Source organism: Staurois parvus, unplaced genomic scaffold (assembly GCF_062004578.1).
Source record: "Staurois parvus isolate SC_StPar_1 unplaced genomic scaffold, SC_StPar_1.0 ptg000276l, whole genome shotgun sequence".
Taxonomy (NCBI): domain Eukaryota; kingdom Metazoa; phylum Chordata; class Amphibia; order Anura; family Ranidae; genus Staurois; species Staurois parvus.
Window position 1 is genome coordinate 4,417,501 of NW_028318072.1, and position 17,435 is coordinate 4,434,935.

Here is a 17,435-nt window from a genome sequence, read left to right on the forward strand (position 1 = left end):
TGCTCCAGACTTCTCCTCTTCTTAAAGTGCCACCATAGGAAGCTACTCCTTGTGGTGGCAAACCTGCGGGATCCCTCCCAAACTCCATAAGCACACATAGGGTACTGCCCTGAGGAACATGAATCAGTGAAAAAATAAATTCAAAAAGCACCATTTTTAAAGGGGCAGTCATTTTTCCTAGCTTAATGCAAAAAAAAAAAAAAAGAGAAGAAAAATTCCTTTAAATATCATGCCTGGGGGTCCCCTTAAACTACCTGCAAAGTTGCACATCTGTGCAATGTATAGAACCTGGTATTTAAACATTTAGACTGACATTTAAAAAAAATAAAAAAATTTAAAAAACAGCGTGGGGTTCTTTTCGAATTCATAACAGACCCTTTAGGTCTGGTAGGAAGGTAGGAAGGTTAGGTGGGACCCCACAGTCATTTTTTTTTTAAAGCGCATGGGATTCCCCCTAAAAGCCATTCCAGATCCTTTAGGCCTGGTTGGACTTTTAAGAGGAACCCCACCTCCCAAAAATGGGGTGGGAAGTGCATGGGGATCCCCCTAAAAGCCATACTAGGCCCCATGCTGATGGGGACAAGGGCCTCTTCCCCACAATGCTGGCCAGTATTTGTGGGGTCTGTGGATAGGGGAGCTCATTACCCCTTTAAATAAGGGGGCACCCTGATGCTGCCCCCCTCTTGTAGATGAGTAAGGAGTACTTGTACCCCTACCCATTCACTAAAGGGTTAAAATGAGTAATAAATAAAGAGACCAGTCTTTAAAAAAAATCCTTTATGGAACAAAAAACAAAATAACAGTTTTTGACAAGTCCTTTATTAAAAATAAAAAGCCAAAAAAATGGTTCCATCATTGCAATTAGAGATGAGCGAATCGAAGTATCCGAAGTGGAATTCGAGTCGAATATCGGAAAAATTTCGATTCGTGCCGAATCCGAAAAATAGCCTAATTCGGACGCGCGAATCGAAATTTTTCAGAAAATGGCGGCTGACATGTGCGGCGACGGAGCGGGGATGTCTGGGAAGGCGCGCAGACAAGGCGCGCTGACCCATAATGCATTCCTCAACTACATGTGATCGCATCAGCCAATCAGCAGCCAGCCAGCCAGCACTGTGTAATGGTCGAGCTATAAATAGCGGCCATTTTGGAATTCTTCATTTGCCTGCAGTCATTGAACAGAGGCAGACCGCTCTGTACTAGGGACAGGGACAGAGTTAGGGCCACAGAAACGATAATTGGGGACAGAGAAAAGTTACTTAGGGACAGAGAACCATTACTCAGGGACACAGACTTGTTAATGAGGGCCACAGAATCGTTATTTAGGGACAAAGAAACGCTAGTTAGGGCCACAGAATTCATACTCAGGGACAGACAGAATTGTTACTCAGTGCCAGAGAATTGTTACTTAGGGCCACAGAAACGTTATTAGGGCCACAGAATTTTTACTCAGGGACAGACAGAATTGTTACTGAGTGCCAGAGAATTGTTACTCAGGGACAGACAGAATTGTTACTGAGTGCCAGAGAATTGTTACTTAGGGCCACAGAAACTTTAATTAGGGCCACAGAATTTTTACTCAGGGACAGACAGAATTGTTACTGAGTGCCAGAGAATTGTTACTCAGGGACAGACAGAATTGTTACTGAGTGCCAGAGAATTGTTACTTAGGGCCACAGAAACTTTACTTAGGGCCACAGAATTTTTACTCAGGGACAGACAGAATTGTTACTGAGTGCCAGAGAATTGTTACTCAGGGACAGACAGAATTGTTACTGAGTGCCAGAGAATTGTTACTCAGGGCCCCAGAAACTTTACTTAGGGCCACAGAATTTTTACTCAGGGACAGACAGAATTGTTACTGAGTGCCAGAGAATTGTTACTCAGGGACAGACAGAATTGTTACTGAGTGCCAGAGAATTGTTACTTAGGGCCACCGAAACTTTACTTAGGGCCACAGAATTGTTACTCGCACAGACACAGAATTGTTACTCGCACAGACACAGAACTGTTACTGAAGGCCACAGAACTGTTACTTAGGGCCACAGAATTGTTACTCGCACAGACACAGAATTGTTACTCAGGGCCACAGAACTGTTACTTAGGGACAAAGAAACGCTAGTTAGGGCCACAGAATTCATACTCAGGGACAGACAGAATTGTTACGGAGTGCCAGAGAATTGTTACTCAGGGCCCCAGAAACTTTACTTAGGGCCACAGAATTTTTACTCAGGGACAGACAGAATTGTTACTGAGTGCCAGAGAATTGTTACTCAGGGACAGACAGAGTTGTTACTGAGTGCCAGAGAATTGTTACTTAGGGCCACAGAAACTTTACTTAGGGCCACAGAATTGTTACTCGCACAGACACAGAATTGTTACTCGCACAGACACAGAATTGTTACTGAAGGCCACAGAACTTTTACTTAGGGCCACAGAATTGTTACTCGCACAGACACAGAATTGTTACTCGCACAGACACAGAACTGTTACTGAGGGCCACAGAACTGTTACTTAGGGCCACAGAATTGTTACTCGCACAGACACAGAATTGTTACTCAGGGCCACAGAACTGTTACTTAGGGACAAAGAAACGCTAGTTAGGGCCACAGAATTCATACTCAGGGACAGACAGAATTGTTACGGAGTGCCAGAGAATTGTTACTCAGGGCCACAGAAACTTTAATTAGGGCCACAGAATTTTTACTCAGGGACAGACAGAATTGTTACTGAGTGCCAGAGAATTGTTACTCAGGGACAGACAGAATTGTTACTGAGTGCCAGAGAATTGTTACTCAGGGACAGACAGAATTGTTACGGAGTGCCAGAGAATTGTTACTCAGGGACAGACAGAATTGTTACTGAGTGCCAGAGAATTGTTACTTCGGGCCACAGAAACTTTAATTAGGGCCACAGAATTTTTACTCAGGGACAGACAGAATTGTTACTGAGTGCCAGAGAATTGTTACTCAGGGACAGACAGAATTGTTACTGAGTGCCAGAGAATTGTTACTCAGGGCCACAGAAACTTTACTTAGGGCCACAGAATTTTTACTCAGGGACAGACAGAATTGTTACTGAGTGCCAGAGAATTGTTACTCAGGAACAGACAGAATTGTTACTGAGTGCCAGAGAATTGTTACTTAGGGCCACAGAAACTTTACTTAGGGCCACAGAATTGTTACTCGCACAGACACAGAATTGTTACTCGCACAGACACAGAATTGTTACTGAAGGCCACAGAACTGTTACTTAGGGCCACAGAATTGTTACTCGCACAGACACAGAATTGTTACTCGCACAGACACAGAACTGTTACTGAGGGCCACAGAACTGTTACTTAGGGCCACAGAATTGTTACTCGCACAGACACAGAATTGTTACTCAGGGCCACAGAAATGTTACTTAGGGACAAAGAAGCGCTAGTTAGGGCCACAGAATTCATACCCAGGGACAGACAGAATTGTTACGGAGTGCCAGAGAATTGTTACTCAGGGACAGACAGAATTGTTACTGAGTGCCAGAGAATTGTTACTCAGGGACAGACAGAATTGTTACGGAGTGCCAGAGAATTGTTACTCAGGGACAGACAGAATTGTTACTGAGTGCCAGAGAATTGTTACTTCGGGCCACAGAAACTTTAATTAGGGCCACAGAATTTTTACTCAGGGACAGACAGAATTGTTACTGAGTGCCAGAGAATTGTTACTCAGGGACAGACAGAATTGTTACTGAGTGTCAGAGAATTGTTACTCAGGGCCACAGAAACTTTACTTAGGGCCACAGAATGTTTACTCAGGGACAGACAGAATTGTTACTGAGTGCCAGAGAATTGTTACTCAGGGACAGACAGAATTGTTACTGAGTGCCAGAGAATTGTTACTTAGGGTCACAGAAACTTTACTTAGGGCCACAGAATTGTTACTCGCACAGACACAGAATTGTTACTCGCACAGACACAGAATTGTTACTGAAGGCCACAGAACTGTTACTTAGGGCCACAGAATTGTTACTCGCACAGACACAGAATTGTTACTCGCACAGACACAGAACTGTTACTGAGGGCCACAGAACTGTTACTTAGGGCCACAGAATTGTTACTCGCACAGACACAGAATTGTTACTCAGGGCCACAGAACTGTTACTTAGGGACAAAGAAACGCTAGTTAGGGCCACAGAATTCATACTCAGGGACAGACAGAATTGTTACGGAGTGCCAGAGAATTGTTACTCAGGGCCACAGAAACTTTACTTAGGGCCACAGAATTTTTACTCAGGGACAGACAGAATTGTTACTGAGTGCCAGAGAATTGTTACTCAGGGACAGACAGAATTGTTACGGAGTGCCAGAGAATTGTTACTCAGGGCCACAGAAACTTTACTTAGGGCCACAGAATTTTTACTCAGGGACAGACAGAATTGTTACTGAGTGCCAGAGAATTGTTACTCAGGGCCCCAGAAACTTTACTTAGGGCCACAGAATTTTTACTCAGGGACAGACAGAATTGTTACTGAGTGCCAGAGAATTGTTACTCAGGGACAGACAGAATTGTTACTGAGTGCCAGAGAATTGTTACTTAGGGCCACAGAAACTTTACTTAGGGCCACAGAATTGTTACTCGCACAGACACAGAATTGTTACTCGCACAGACACAGAATTGTTACTGAAGGCCACAGAACTTTTACTTAGGGCCACAGAATTGTTACTCGCACAGACACAGAATTGTTACTCGCACAGACACAGAACTGTTACTGAGGGCCACAGAACTGTTACTTAGGGCCACAGAATTGTTACTCGCACAGACACAGAATTGTTACTCAGGGCCACAGAACTGTTACTTAGGGACAAAGAAACGCTAGTTAGTGCCACAGAATTCATACTCAGGGACAGACAGAATTGTTACGGAGTGCCAGAGAATTGTTACTCAGGGCCACAGAAACTTTAATTAGGGCCACAGAATTTTTACTCAGGGACAGACAGAATTGTTACTGAGTGCCAGAGAATTGTTACTCAGGGACAGACAGAATTGTTACTGAGTGCCAGAGAATTGTTACTCAGGGACAGACAGAATTGTTACGGAGTGCCAGAGAATTGTTACTCAGGGACAGACAGAATTGTTACTGAGTGCCAGAGAATTGTTACTTCGGGCCACAGAAACTTTAATTAGGGCCACAGAATTTTTACTCAGGGACAGACAGAATTGTTACTGAGTGCCAGAGAATTGTTACTCAGGGACAGACAGAATTGTTACTGAGTGCCAGAGAATTGTTACTCAGGGCCACAGAAACTTTACTTAGGGCCACAGAATTTTTACTCAGGGACAGACAGAATTGTTACTGAGTGCCAGAGAATTGTTTTTCAGGAACAGACAGAATTGTTACTGAGTGCCAGAGAATTGTTACTTAGGGCCACAGAAACTTTACTTAGGGCCACAGAATTGTTACTCGCACAGACACAGAATTGTTACTCGCACAGACACAGAATTGTTACTGAAGGCCACAGAACTGTTACTTAGGGCCACAGAATTGTTACTCGCACAGACACAGAATTGTTACTCGCACAGACACAGAACTGTTACTGAGGGCCACAGAACTGTTACTTAGGGCCACATAATTGTTACTCGTACAGACACAGAATTGTTACTCAGGGCCACAGAACTGTTACTTAGGGACAAAGAAACGCTAGTTAGGGCCACAGAATTCATACTCAGGGACAGACAGAATTGTTACGGAGTGCCAGAGAATTGTTACTCAGGGCCACAGAAACTTTACTTAGGGCCACAGAATTTTTACTCAGGGACAGACAGAATTGTTACTGAGTGCCAGAGAATTGTTACTCAGGGCCCCAGAAACTTTACTTAGGGCCACAGAATTTTTACTCAGGGACAGACAGAATTGTTACTGATTGCCAGAGAATTGTTACTCAGGGACAGACAGAATTGTTACTGAGTGCCAGAGAATTGTTACTTAGGGCCACAGAAACTTTACTTAGGGCCACAGAATTGTTACTCGCACAGACACAGAATTGTTACTCGCACAGACACAGAATTGTTACTGAAGGCCACAGAACTTTTACTTAGGGCCACAGAATTGTTACTCGCACAGACACAGAATTGTTACTCGCACAGACACAGAACTGTTACTGAGGGCCACAGAACTGTTACTTAGGGCCACAGAATTGTTACTCGCACAGACACAGAATTGTTACTCAGGGCCACAGAACTGTTACTTAGGGACAAAGAAACGCTAGTTAGGGCCACAGAATTCATACTCACGGACAGACAGAATTGTTACGGAGTGCCAGAGAATTTTTACTCAGGGCCACAGAAACTTTAATTAGGGCCACAGAATTTTTACTCAGGGACAGACAGAATTGTTACTGAGTGCCAGAGAATTGTTACTCAGGGACAGACAGAATTGTTACTGAGTGCCAGAGAATTGTTACTCAGGGACAGACAGAATTGTTACGGAGTGCCAGAGAATTGTTACTCAGGGACAGACAGAATTGTTACTGAGTGCCAGAGAATTGTTACTTCGGGCCACAGAAACTTTAATTAGGGCCACAGAATTTTTACTCAGGGACAGACAGAATTGTTACTGAGTGCCAGAGAATTGTTACTCAGGGACAGACAGAATTGTTACTGAGTGCCAGAGAATTGTTACTCAGGGCCACAGAAACTTTACTTAGGGCCACAGAATTTTTACTCAGGGACAGACAGAATTGTTACTGAGTGCCAGAGAATTGTTACTCAGGAACAGACAGAATTGTTACTGAGTGCCAGAGAATTGTTACTTAGGGCCACAGAAACTTTACTTAGGGCCACAGAATTGTTACTCGCACAGACACAGAATTGTTACTCGCACAGACACAGAATTGTTACTGAAGGCCACAGAACTGTTACTTAGGGCCACAGAATTGTTACTCGCACAGACACAGAATTGTTACTCGCACAGACACAGAACTGTTACTGAGGGCCACAGAACTGTTACTTAGGGCCACAGAATTGTTACTCGCACAGACACAGAATTGTTACTCAGGGCCACAGAACTGTTACTTAGGGACAAAGAAACGCTAGTTAGGGCCACAGAATTCATACTCAGGGACAGACAGAATTGTTATAGAGTGCCAGAGAATTGTTACTCAGGGCCACAGAAACTTTACTTAGGGCCACAGAATTTTTACTCAGGGACAGACAGAATTGTTACTGAGTGCCAGAGAATTGTTACTCAGGGCCCCAGAAACTTTACTTAGGGCCACAGAATTTTTACTCAGGGACAGACAGAATTGTTACTGAGTGCCAGAGAATTGTTACTCAGGGACAGACAGAATTGTTACTGAGTGCCAGAGAATTGTTACTTAGGGCCACAGAAACTTTACTTAGGGCCACAGAATTGTTACTCGCACAGACACAGAATTGTTACTCGCACAGACACAGAATTGTTACTGAAGGCCACAGAACTTTTACTTAGGGCCACAGAATTGTTACTCGCACAGACACAGAATTGTTACTCGCACAGACACAGAACTGTTACTGAGGGCCACAGAACTGTTACTTAGGGCCACAGAATTGTTACTCGCACAGACACAGAATTGTTACTCAGGGCCACAGAACTGTTACTTAGGGACAAAGAAACGCTAGTTAGTGCCACAGAATTCATACTCAGGGACAGACAGAATTGTTACGGAGTGCCAGAGAATTGTTACTCAGGGCCACAGAAACTTTAATTAGGGCCACAGAATTTTTACTCAGGGACAGACAGAATTGTTACTGAGTGCCAGAGAATTGTTACTCAGGGACAGACAGAATTGTTACTGAGTGCCAGAGAATTGTTACTCAGGGACAGACAGAATTGTTACGGAGTGCCAGAGAATTGTTACTCAGGGCCACAGAAACTTTACTTAGGGCCACAGAATTTTTACTCAGGGACAGACAGAATTGTTACTGAGTGCCAGAGAATTGTTACTCAGGGCCCCAGAAACTTTACTTAGGGCCACAGAATTTTTACTCAGGGACAGACAGAATTGTTACTGAGTGCCAGAGAATTGTTACTCAGGGACAGACAGAGTTGTTACTGAGTGCCAGAGAATTGTTACTTAGGGCCACAGAAACTTTACTTAGGGCCACAGAATTGTTACTCGCACAGACACAGAATTGTTACTCGCACAGACACAGAATTGTTACTGAAGGCCACAGAACTTTTACTTAGGGCCACAGAATTGTTACTCGCACAGACACAGAATTGTTACTCGCACAGACACAGAACTGTTACTGAGGGCCACAGAACTGTTACTTAGGGCCACAGAATTGTTACTCGCACAGACACAGAATTGTTACTCAGGGCCACAGAACTGTTACTTAGGGACAAAGAAACGCTAGTTAGGGCCACAGAATTCATACTCAGGGACAGACAGAATTGTTACGGAGTGCCAGAGAATTGTTACTCAGGGCCACAGAAACTTTAATTAGGGCCACAGAATTTTTACTCAGGGACAGACAGAATTGTTACTGAGTGCCAGAGAATTATTACTCAGGGACAGACAGAATTGTTACGGAGTGCCAGAGAATTGTTACTCAGGGCCACAGAAACTTTACTTAGGGCCACAGAATTTTTACTCAGGGACAGACAGAATTGTTACTGAGTGCCAGAGAATTGTTACTCAGGGACAGACAGAATTGTTACTGAGTGCCAGAGAATTGTTACTCAGGGCCACAGAAACTTTACTTAGGGCCACAGAATTTTTACTCAGGGACAGACAGAATTGTTACGGAGTGCCAGAGAATTGTTACTCAGGGCCACAGAAACTTTAATTAGGGCCACAGAATTTTTACTCAGGGACAGACAGAATTGTTACTGAGTGCCAGAGAATTGTTACTCAGGGACAGACAGAATTGTTACTGAGTGCCAGAGAATTGTTACTCAGGGCCACAGAAACTTTACTTAGGGCCACAGAATTTTTACTCAGGGACAGACAGAATTGTTACTGAGTGCCAGAGAATTGTTACTCAGGGACAGACAGAATTGTTACTGAGTGCCAGAGAATTGTTACTCAGGGACAGACAGAATTGTTACGGAGTGCCAGAGAATTGTTACTCAGGGCCAAAGAAACTTTACTTAGGGCCACAGAATTTTTACTCAGGGACAGACAGAATTGTTACTGAGTGCCAGAGAATTGTTACTCAGGGACAGACAGAATTGTTACGGAGTGCCAGAGAATTGTTACTCAGGGCCACAGAAACTTTACTTAGGGCCACAGAATTTTTACTCAGGGACAGACAGAATTGTTACTGAGTGCCAGAGAATTGTTACTCAGGGCCACAGAAACTTTACTTAGGGCCACAGAATTTTTACTCAGGGACAGACAGAATTGTTACTGAGTGCCAGAGAATTGTTACTCAGGGACAGACAGAATTGTTACTGAGTGCCAGAGAATTGTTACTCAGGGACAGACAGAATTGTTACGGAGTGCCAGAGAATTGTTACTCAGGGCCACAGAAACTTTACTTAGGGCCACAGAATTTTTACTCAGGGACAGACAGAATTGTTACTGAGTGCCAGAGAATTGTTACTCAGGGACAGACAGAATTGTTACTGAGTGCCAGAGAATTGTTACTCAGGGACAGACAGAATTGTTACGGAGTGCCAGAGAATTGTTACTCAGGGCCACAGAAACTTTACTTAGGGCCACAGAATTTTTACTCAGGGACAGACAGAATTGTTACTGAGTGCCAGAGAATTGTTACTCAGGGCCACAGAAACTTTACTTAGGGCCACAGAATTTTTACTCAGGGACAGACAGAATTGTTACTGAGTGCCAGAGAATTGTTACTCAGGGACAGACAGAATTGTTACTGAGTGCCAGAGAATTGTTACTCAGGGCCACAGAAACTTTACTTAGGGCCACAGAATTTTTACTCAGGGACAGACAGAATTGTTACTGAGTGCCAGAGAATTGTTACTCAGGGACACATAATCGTTGAATTAAAGAGTATGTCAGACAACATGCAGAGGAGTGGCAGAGGAGGCAATTTTTTAGGAGCGAGCAGACGTGGCAGCAGAGGAAGGGGTCGAGGCAGCACTATTCGCAGCCAGAGGCCAGTGCTCCCGGTGTCATCCAGCGGTCGTGTCTCCACCGACAACCCTGCCGTCATTGATTGGTTGGCTCGGTCGTCTTCCTCTTCCCAGGTCACCTCTGACACCTACAGCCAACGGTCGGTGGGTACGTCAGACACAACCGTTAGTTGGCATGGCCCGGGAGCAAGCCCACTGAAATCACATGTCCTCTACCTGCCCCTGTCCTTTGCTGTTCCCTCACCAAGCGAAGTATCGCATGCTGTGGGCTCAGCCCCACTGTACAGTGAGGAAGAGCTAACAGAGGGCGGTCAGGAACGGGGGGAGACATCGGCCTTTTCAGCAGCCAAGCGAAGAAGTACTGGCGAGGAGAGTGACATAGGGTGCTGGCAGATTACGGACCTCCCATAGCTGCTGCCAGGCCCCTAATCTGCCATGGGCCCCTATATACCGCCTCCTCATGCTGCTGCCAAGTCCAGAGTCTCTCATGGGTCCCTGTACGGCCTCCCATTGCTGCTGTCTCCATCGCCACACTCTGCCATGTGCCACTTTCAGGTCTCCTCACACACTGCTGGTGTGTTGAATTTTTTGACATAGGGTGCTGGCAGATTACGGACCTCCCATAGCTGCTGCCAGGCCCCTAATCTGCCATGGGCCCCTATATACCGCCTCCTCATGCTGCTGCCAAGTCCAGAGTCTCTCATGGGTCCCTATACGGCCTCCCATTGCTGCTGTCTCCATCGCCACACTCTGCCATGTGCCACTTTCAGGTCTCCTCACACACTGCTGGTGTGTTGAATTTTTTGACATAGGGTGCTGCCAGATTACGGGCCCCCTATAGCTGCTGCCAGGCCCCTAATCTGCCATGGGCCCCTATATACCGCCTCCTCATGCTGCTGCCAGTTCAGAGTCTCTCATGGGTCCCTGTACGGCCTCCCATTGCTGCTGTCTCCATCGCCACACTCTGCCATGTGCCACTTTCAGGTCTCCTCACACACTGCTGGTGTGTTGAATTTTTTGACATAGGGTGCTGGCAGATTACGTCCCCCTATAGCTGCTGCCAGGCCCCTAATCTGCCATAGGCCCCTATATACCGCCTCCTCATGCTGCTGCCAGGTCCAGAGTCTCTCATGGGTCCCTGTACGGCCTCCCATTGCTGCTGTCTCCATCGCCACACTCTGCCATGTGCCACTTTCAGGTCTCCTCACACACTGCTGGTGTGTTGAATTTTTTGACATAGGGTGCTGGCAGATTACGGACCTCCCATAGCTGCTGCCAGGCCCCTAATCTGCCATGGGCCCCTATATACCGCCTCCTCATGCTGCTGCCAAGTCCAGAGTCTCTCATGGGTCCCTATACGGCCTCCCATTGCTGCTGTCTCCATCGCCACACTCTGCCATGTGCCACTTTCAGGTCTCCTCACACACTGCTGGTGTGTTGAATTTTTTGACATAGGGTGCTGCCAGATTACGGGCCCCCTATAGCTGCTGCCAGGCCCCTAATCTGCCATGGGCCCCTATATACCGCCTCCTCATGCTGCTGCCAGTTCCAGAGTCTCTCATGGGTCCCTGTACGGCCTCCCATTGCTGCTGTCTCCATCGCCACACTCTGCCATGTGCCACTTTCAGGTCTCCTCACACACTGCTGGTGTGTTGAATTTTTTGACATAGGGTGCTGGCAGATTACGGGCCCCCTATAGCTGCTGCCAGGCCCCTAATCTGCCATGGGCCCCTATATACCGCCTCCTCATGCTGCTGCCAGTTCCAGAGTCTCTCATGGGTCCCTGTACGGCCTCCCATTGCTGCTGTCTCCATCGCCACACTCTGCCATGTGCCACTTTCAGGTCTCCTCACACACTGCTGGTGTGTAGAATTTTTTGACATAGGGTGCTGGCAGATTACGGGCCCCCTATAGCTGCTGCCAGGCCCCTAATCTGCCATAGGCCCCTATATACCGCCTCCTCATGCTGCTGCCAGGTCCAGAGTCTCTCATGGGTCCCTGTACGGCCTCCCATTGCTGCTGTCTCCATCGCCACACTCTGCCATGTGCCACTTTCAGGTCTCCTCACACACTGCTGGTGTGTTGAATTTTTTGACATAGGGTGCTGGCAGATTACGGACCTCCCATAGCTGCTGCCAGGCCCCTAATCTGCCATGGGCCCCTATATACCGCCTCCTCATGCTGCTGCCAGGTCCAGAGTCTCTCATGGGTCCCTGTACGGCCTCCCATTGCTGCTGTCTCCATCGCCACACTCTGCCATGTGCCACTTTCAGGTCTCCTCACACACTGCTGGTGTGTTGAATTTTTTGACATAGGGTGCTGGCAGATTACGGACCTCCCATAGCTGCTGCCAGGCCCCTAATCGGCCATGGGCCCCTATATACCGCCTCCTCATGCTGCTGCCAGGTCCAGAGTCTCTCATGGGTCCCTGTACGGCCTCCCATTGCTGCTGTCTCCATCGCCACACTCTGCCATGTGCCACTTTCAGGTCTCCTCACACACTGCTGGTGTGTTGAATTTTTTGACATAGGGTGCTGGCAGATTACGGACCTCCCATAGCTGCTGCCAGGCCCCTAATCTGCCATGGGCCCCTATATACCGCCTCCTCATGCTGCTTCCAAGTCCAGAGTCTCTCATGGGTCCCTATACGGCCTCCCATTGCTGCTGTCTCCATCGCCACACTCTGCCATGTGCCACTTTCAGGTCTCCTCACACACTGCTGGTGTGTTGAATTTTTTGACATAGGGTGCTGCCAGATTACGGGCCCCCTATAGCTGCTGCCAGGCCCCTAATCTGCCATGGGCCCCTATATACCGCCTCCTCATGCTGCTGCCAGTTCCAGAGTCTCTCATGGGTCCCTGTACGGCCTCCCATTGCTGCTGTCTCCATCGCCACACTCTGCCATGTGCCACTTTCAGGTCTCCTCACACACTGCTGGTGTGTTGAATTTTTTGACATAGGGTGCTGGCAGATTACGGGCCCCCTATAGCTGCTGCCAGGCCCCTAATCTGCCATGGGCCCCTATATACCGCCTCCTCATGCTGCTGCCAGTTCCAGAGTCTCTCATGGGTCCCTGTACGGCCTCCCATTGCTGCTGTCTCCATCGCCACACTCTGCCATGTGCCACTTTCAGGTCTCCTCACACACTGCTGGTGTGTTGAATTTTTTGACATAGGGTGCTGCCAGATTACGGGCCCCCTATAGCTGCTGCCAGGCCCCTAATCTGCCATGGGCCCCTATATACCGCCTCCTCATGCTGCTGCCAGTTCCAGAGTCTCTCATGGGTCCCTGTACGGCCTCCCATTGCTGCTGTCTCCATCGCCACACTCTGCCATGTGCCACTTTCAGGTCTCCTCACACTGCTGGTGTGTTGAATTTTTTGACATAGGGTGCTGGCAGATTACGGGCCCCCTATAGCTGCTGCCAGGCCCCTAATCTGCCATGGGCCCCTATATACCGCCTCCTCATGCTGCTGCCAGTTCCAGAGTCTCTCATGGGTCCCTGTACGGCCTCCCATTGCTGCTGTCTCCATCGCCACACTCTGCCATGTGCCACTTTCAGGTCTCCTCACACACTGCTGGTGTGTAGAATTTTTTGACATAGGGTGCTGCCAGATTACGGGCCCCCTATAGCTGCTGCCAGGCCCCTAATCTGCCATGGGCCCCTATATACCGCCTCCTCATGCTGCTGCCAGTTCCAGAGTCTCTCATGGGTCCCTATACGGCCTCCCATTGCTGCTGTCTCCATCGCCACACTCTGCCATGTGCCACTTTCAGGTCTCCTCACACTGCTGGTGTGTTGAATTTTTTTACATAGGGTGCTGGCAGATTACGGGCCCCCTATAGCTGCTGCCAGGCCCCTAATCTGCCATGGGCCCCTATATACCGCCTCCTCATGCTGCTGCCAGTTCCAGAGTCTCTCATGGGTCCCTGTACGGCCTCCCATTGCTGCTGTCTCCATCGCCACACTCTGCCATGTGCCACTTTCAGGTCTCCTCACACACTGCTGGTGTGTAGAATTTTTTGACATAGGGTGCTGGCAGATTACGGGCCCCCTATAGCTGCTGCCAGGCCCCTAATCTGCCATGGGCCCCTATATACCGCCTCCTCATGCTGCTGCCAGTTCCAGAGTCTCTCATGGGTCCCTGTACGGCCTCCCATTGCATCTGTCTCCATCGCCACACTCTGCCATGTGCCACTTTCAGGTCTCCTCACACACTGCTGGTGTGTTGAATTTTTTGACATAGGGTGCTGGCAGATTACGGACCTCCCATAGCTGCTGCCAGGCCCCTAATCTGCCATGGGCCCCTATATACCGCCTCCTCATGCTGCTTCCAAGTCCAGAGTCTCTCATGGGTCCCTATACGGCCTCCCATTGCTGCTGTCTCCATCGCCACACTCTGCCATGTGCCACTTTCAGGTCTCCTCACACACTGCTGGTGTGTAGAATTTTTTGACATAGGGTGCTGGCAGATTACGGGCCCCCTATAGCTGCTGCCAGGCCCCTAATCTGCCATAGGCCCCTATATACCGCCTCCTCATGCTGCTGCCAGGTCCAGAGTCTCTCATGGGTCCCTGTACGGCCTCCCATTGCTGCTGTCTCCATCGCCACACTCTGCCATGTGCCACTTTCAGGTCTCCTCACACACTGCTGGTGTGTTGAATTTTTTGACATAGGGTGCTGGCAGATTACGGACCTCCCATAGCTGCTGCCAGGCCCCTAATCTGCCATGGGCCCCTATATACCGCCTCCTCATGCTGCTGCCAGGTCCAGAGTCTCTCATGGGTCCCTGTACGGCCTCCCATTGCTGCTGTCTCCATCGCCACACTCTGCCATGTGCCACTTTCAGGTCTCCTCACACACTGCTGGTGTGTTGAATTTTTTGACATAGGGTGCTGGCAGATTACGGACCTCCCATAGCTGCTGCCAGGCCCCTAATCTGCCATGGGCCCCTATATACCGCCTCCTCATGCTGCTGCCAAGTCCAGAGTCTCTCATGGGTCCCTATACGGCCTCCCATTGCTGCTGTCTCCATCGCCACACTCTGCCATGTGCCACTTTCAGGTCTCCTCACACACTGCTGGTGTGTTGAATTTTTTGACATAGGGTGCTGCCAGATTACGGGCCCCCTATAGCTGCTGCCAGGCCCCTAATCTGCCATGGGCCCCTATATACCGCCTCCTCATGCTGCTGCCAGTTCCAGAGTCTCTCATGGGTCCCTGTACGGCCTCCCATTGCTGCTGTCTCCATCGCCACACTCTGCCATGTGCCACTTTCAGGTCTCCTCACACACTGCTGGTGTGTAGAATTTTTTGACATAGGGTGCTGGCAGATTACGGGCCTCCTATAGCTGCTGCCAGGCCCCTAATCTGCCATAGGCCCCTATATACCGCCTCCTCATGCTGCTGCCAGGTCCAGAGTCTCTCATGGGTCCCTGTACGGCCTCCCATTGCTGCTGTCTCCATCGCCACACTCTGCCATGTGCCACTTTCAGGTCTCCTCACACACTGCTGGTGTGTAGAATTTTTTGACATAGGGTGCTGGCAGATTACGGGCCCCCTATAGCTGCTGCCAGGCCCCTAATCTGCCATGGGCCCCTATATACCGCCTCCTCATGCTGCTGCCAGTTCCAGAGTCTCTCATGGGTCCCTGTACGGCCTCCCATTGCATCTGTCTCCATCGCCACACTCTGCCATGTGCCACTTTCAGGTCTCCTCACACACTGCTGGTGTGTTGAATTTTTTGACATAGGGTGCTGGCAGATTACGGACCTCCCATAGCTGCTGCCAGGCCCCTAATCTGCCATGGGCCCCTATATACCGCCTCCTCATGCTGCTTCCAAGTCCAGAGTCTCTCATGGGTCCCTATACGGCCTCCCATTGCTGCTGTCTCCATCGCCACACTCTGCCATGTGCCACTTTCAGGTCTCCTCACACACTGCTGGTGTGTAGAATTTTTTGACATAGGGTGCTGGCAGATTACGGGCCCCCTATAGCTGCTGCCAGGCCCCTAATCTGCCATAGGCCCCTATATACCGCCTCCTCATGCTGCTGCCAGGTCCAGAGTCTCTCATGGGTCCCTGTACGGCCTCCCATTGCTGCTGTCTCCATCGCCACACTCTGCCATGTGCCACTTTCAGGTCTCCTCACACACTGCTGGTGTGTTGAATTTTTTGACATAGGGTGCTGGCAGATTACGGACCTCCCATAGCTGCTGCCAGGCCCCTAATCTGCCATGGGCCCCTATATACCGCCTCCTCATGCTGCTGCCAGTTCCAGAGTCTCTCATGGGTCCCTGTACGGCCTCCCATTGCTGCTGTCTCCATCGCCACACTCTGCCATGTGCCACTTTCAGGTCTCCTCACACACTGCTGGTGTGTAGAATTTTTTGACATAGGGTGCTGGCAGATTACGGGCCTCCTATAGCTGCTGCCAGGCCCCTAATCTGCCATAGGCCCCTATATACCGCCTCCTCATGCTGCTGCCAGGTCCAGAGTCTCTCATGGGTCCCTGTACGGCCTCCCATTGCTGCTGTCTCCATCGCCACACTCTGCCATGTGCCACTTTCAGGTCTCCTCACACACTGCTGGTGTGTTGAATTTTTTGACATAGGGTGCTGGCAGATTACGGACCTCCCATAGCTGCTGCCAGGCCCCTAATCTGCCATGGGCCCCTATATACCGCCTCCTCATGCTGCTGCCAAGTCCAGAGTCTCTCATGGGTCCCTATACGGCCTCCCATTGCTGCTGTCTCCATCGCCACACTCTGCCATGTGCCACTTTCAGGTCTCCTCACACACTGCTGGTGTGTTGAATTTTTTGACATAGGGTGCTGCCAGATTACGGGCCCCCTATAGCTGCTGCCAGGCCCCTAATCTGCCATGGGCCCCTATATACCGCCTCCTCATGCTGCTGCCAGTTCCAGAGTCTCTCATGGGTCCCTGTACGGCCTCCCATTGCTGCTGTCTCCATCGCCACACTCTGCCATGTGCCACTTTCAGGTCTCCTCACACACTGCTGGTGTGTAGAATTTTTTGACATAGGGTGCTGGCAGATTACGGGCCTCCTATAGCTGCTGCCAGGCCCCTAATCTGCCATAGGCCCCTATATACCGCCTCCTCATGCTGCTGCCAGGTCCAGAGTCTCTCATGGGTCCCTGTACGGCCTCCCATTGCTGCTGTCTCCATCGCCACACTCTGCCATGTGCCACTTTCAGGTCTCCTCACACACTGCTGGTGTGTTGAATTTTTTGACATAGGGTGCTGGCAGATTACGGACCTCCCATAGCTGCTGCCAGGCCCCTAATCTGCCATGGGCCCCTATATACCGCCTCCTCATGCTGCTGCCAAGTCCAGAGTCTCTCATG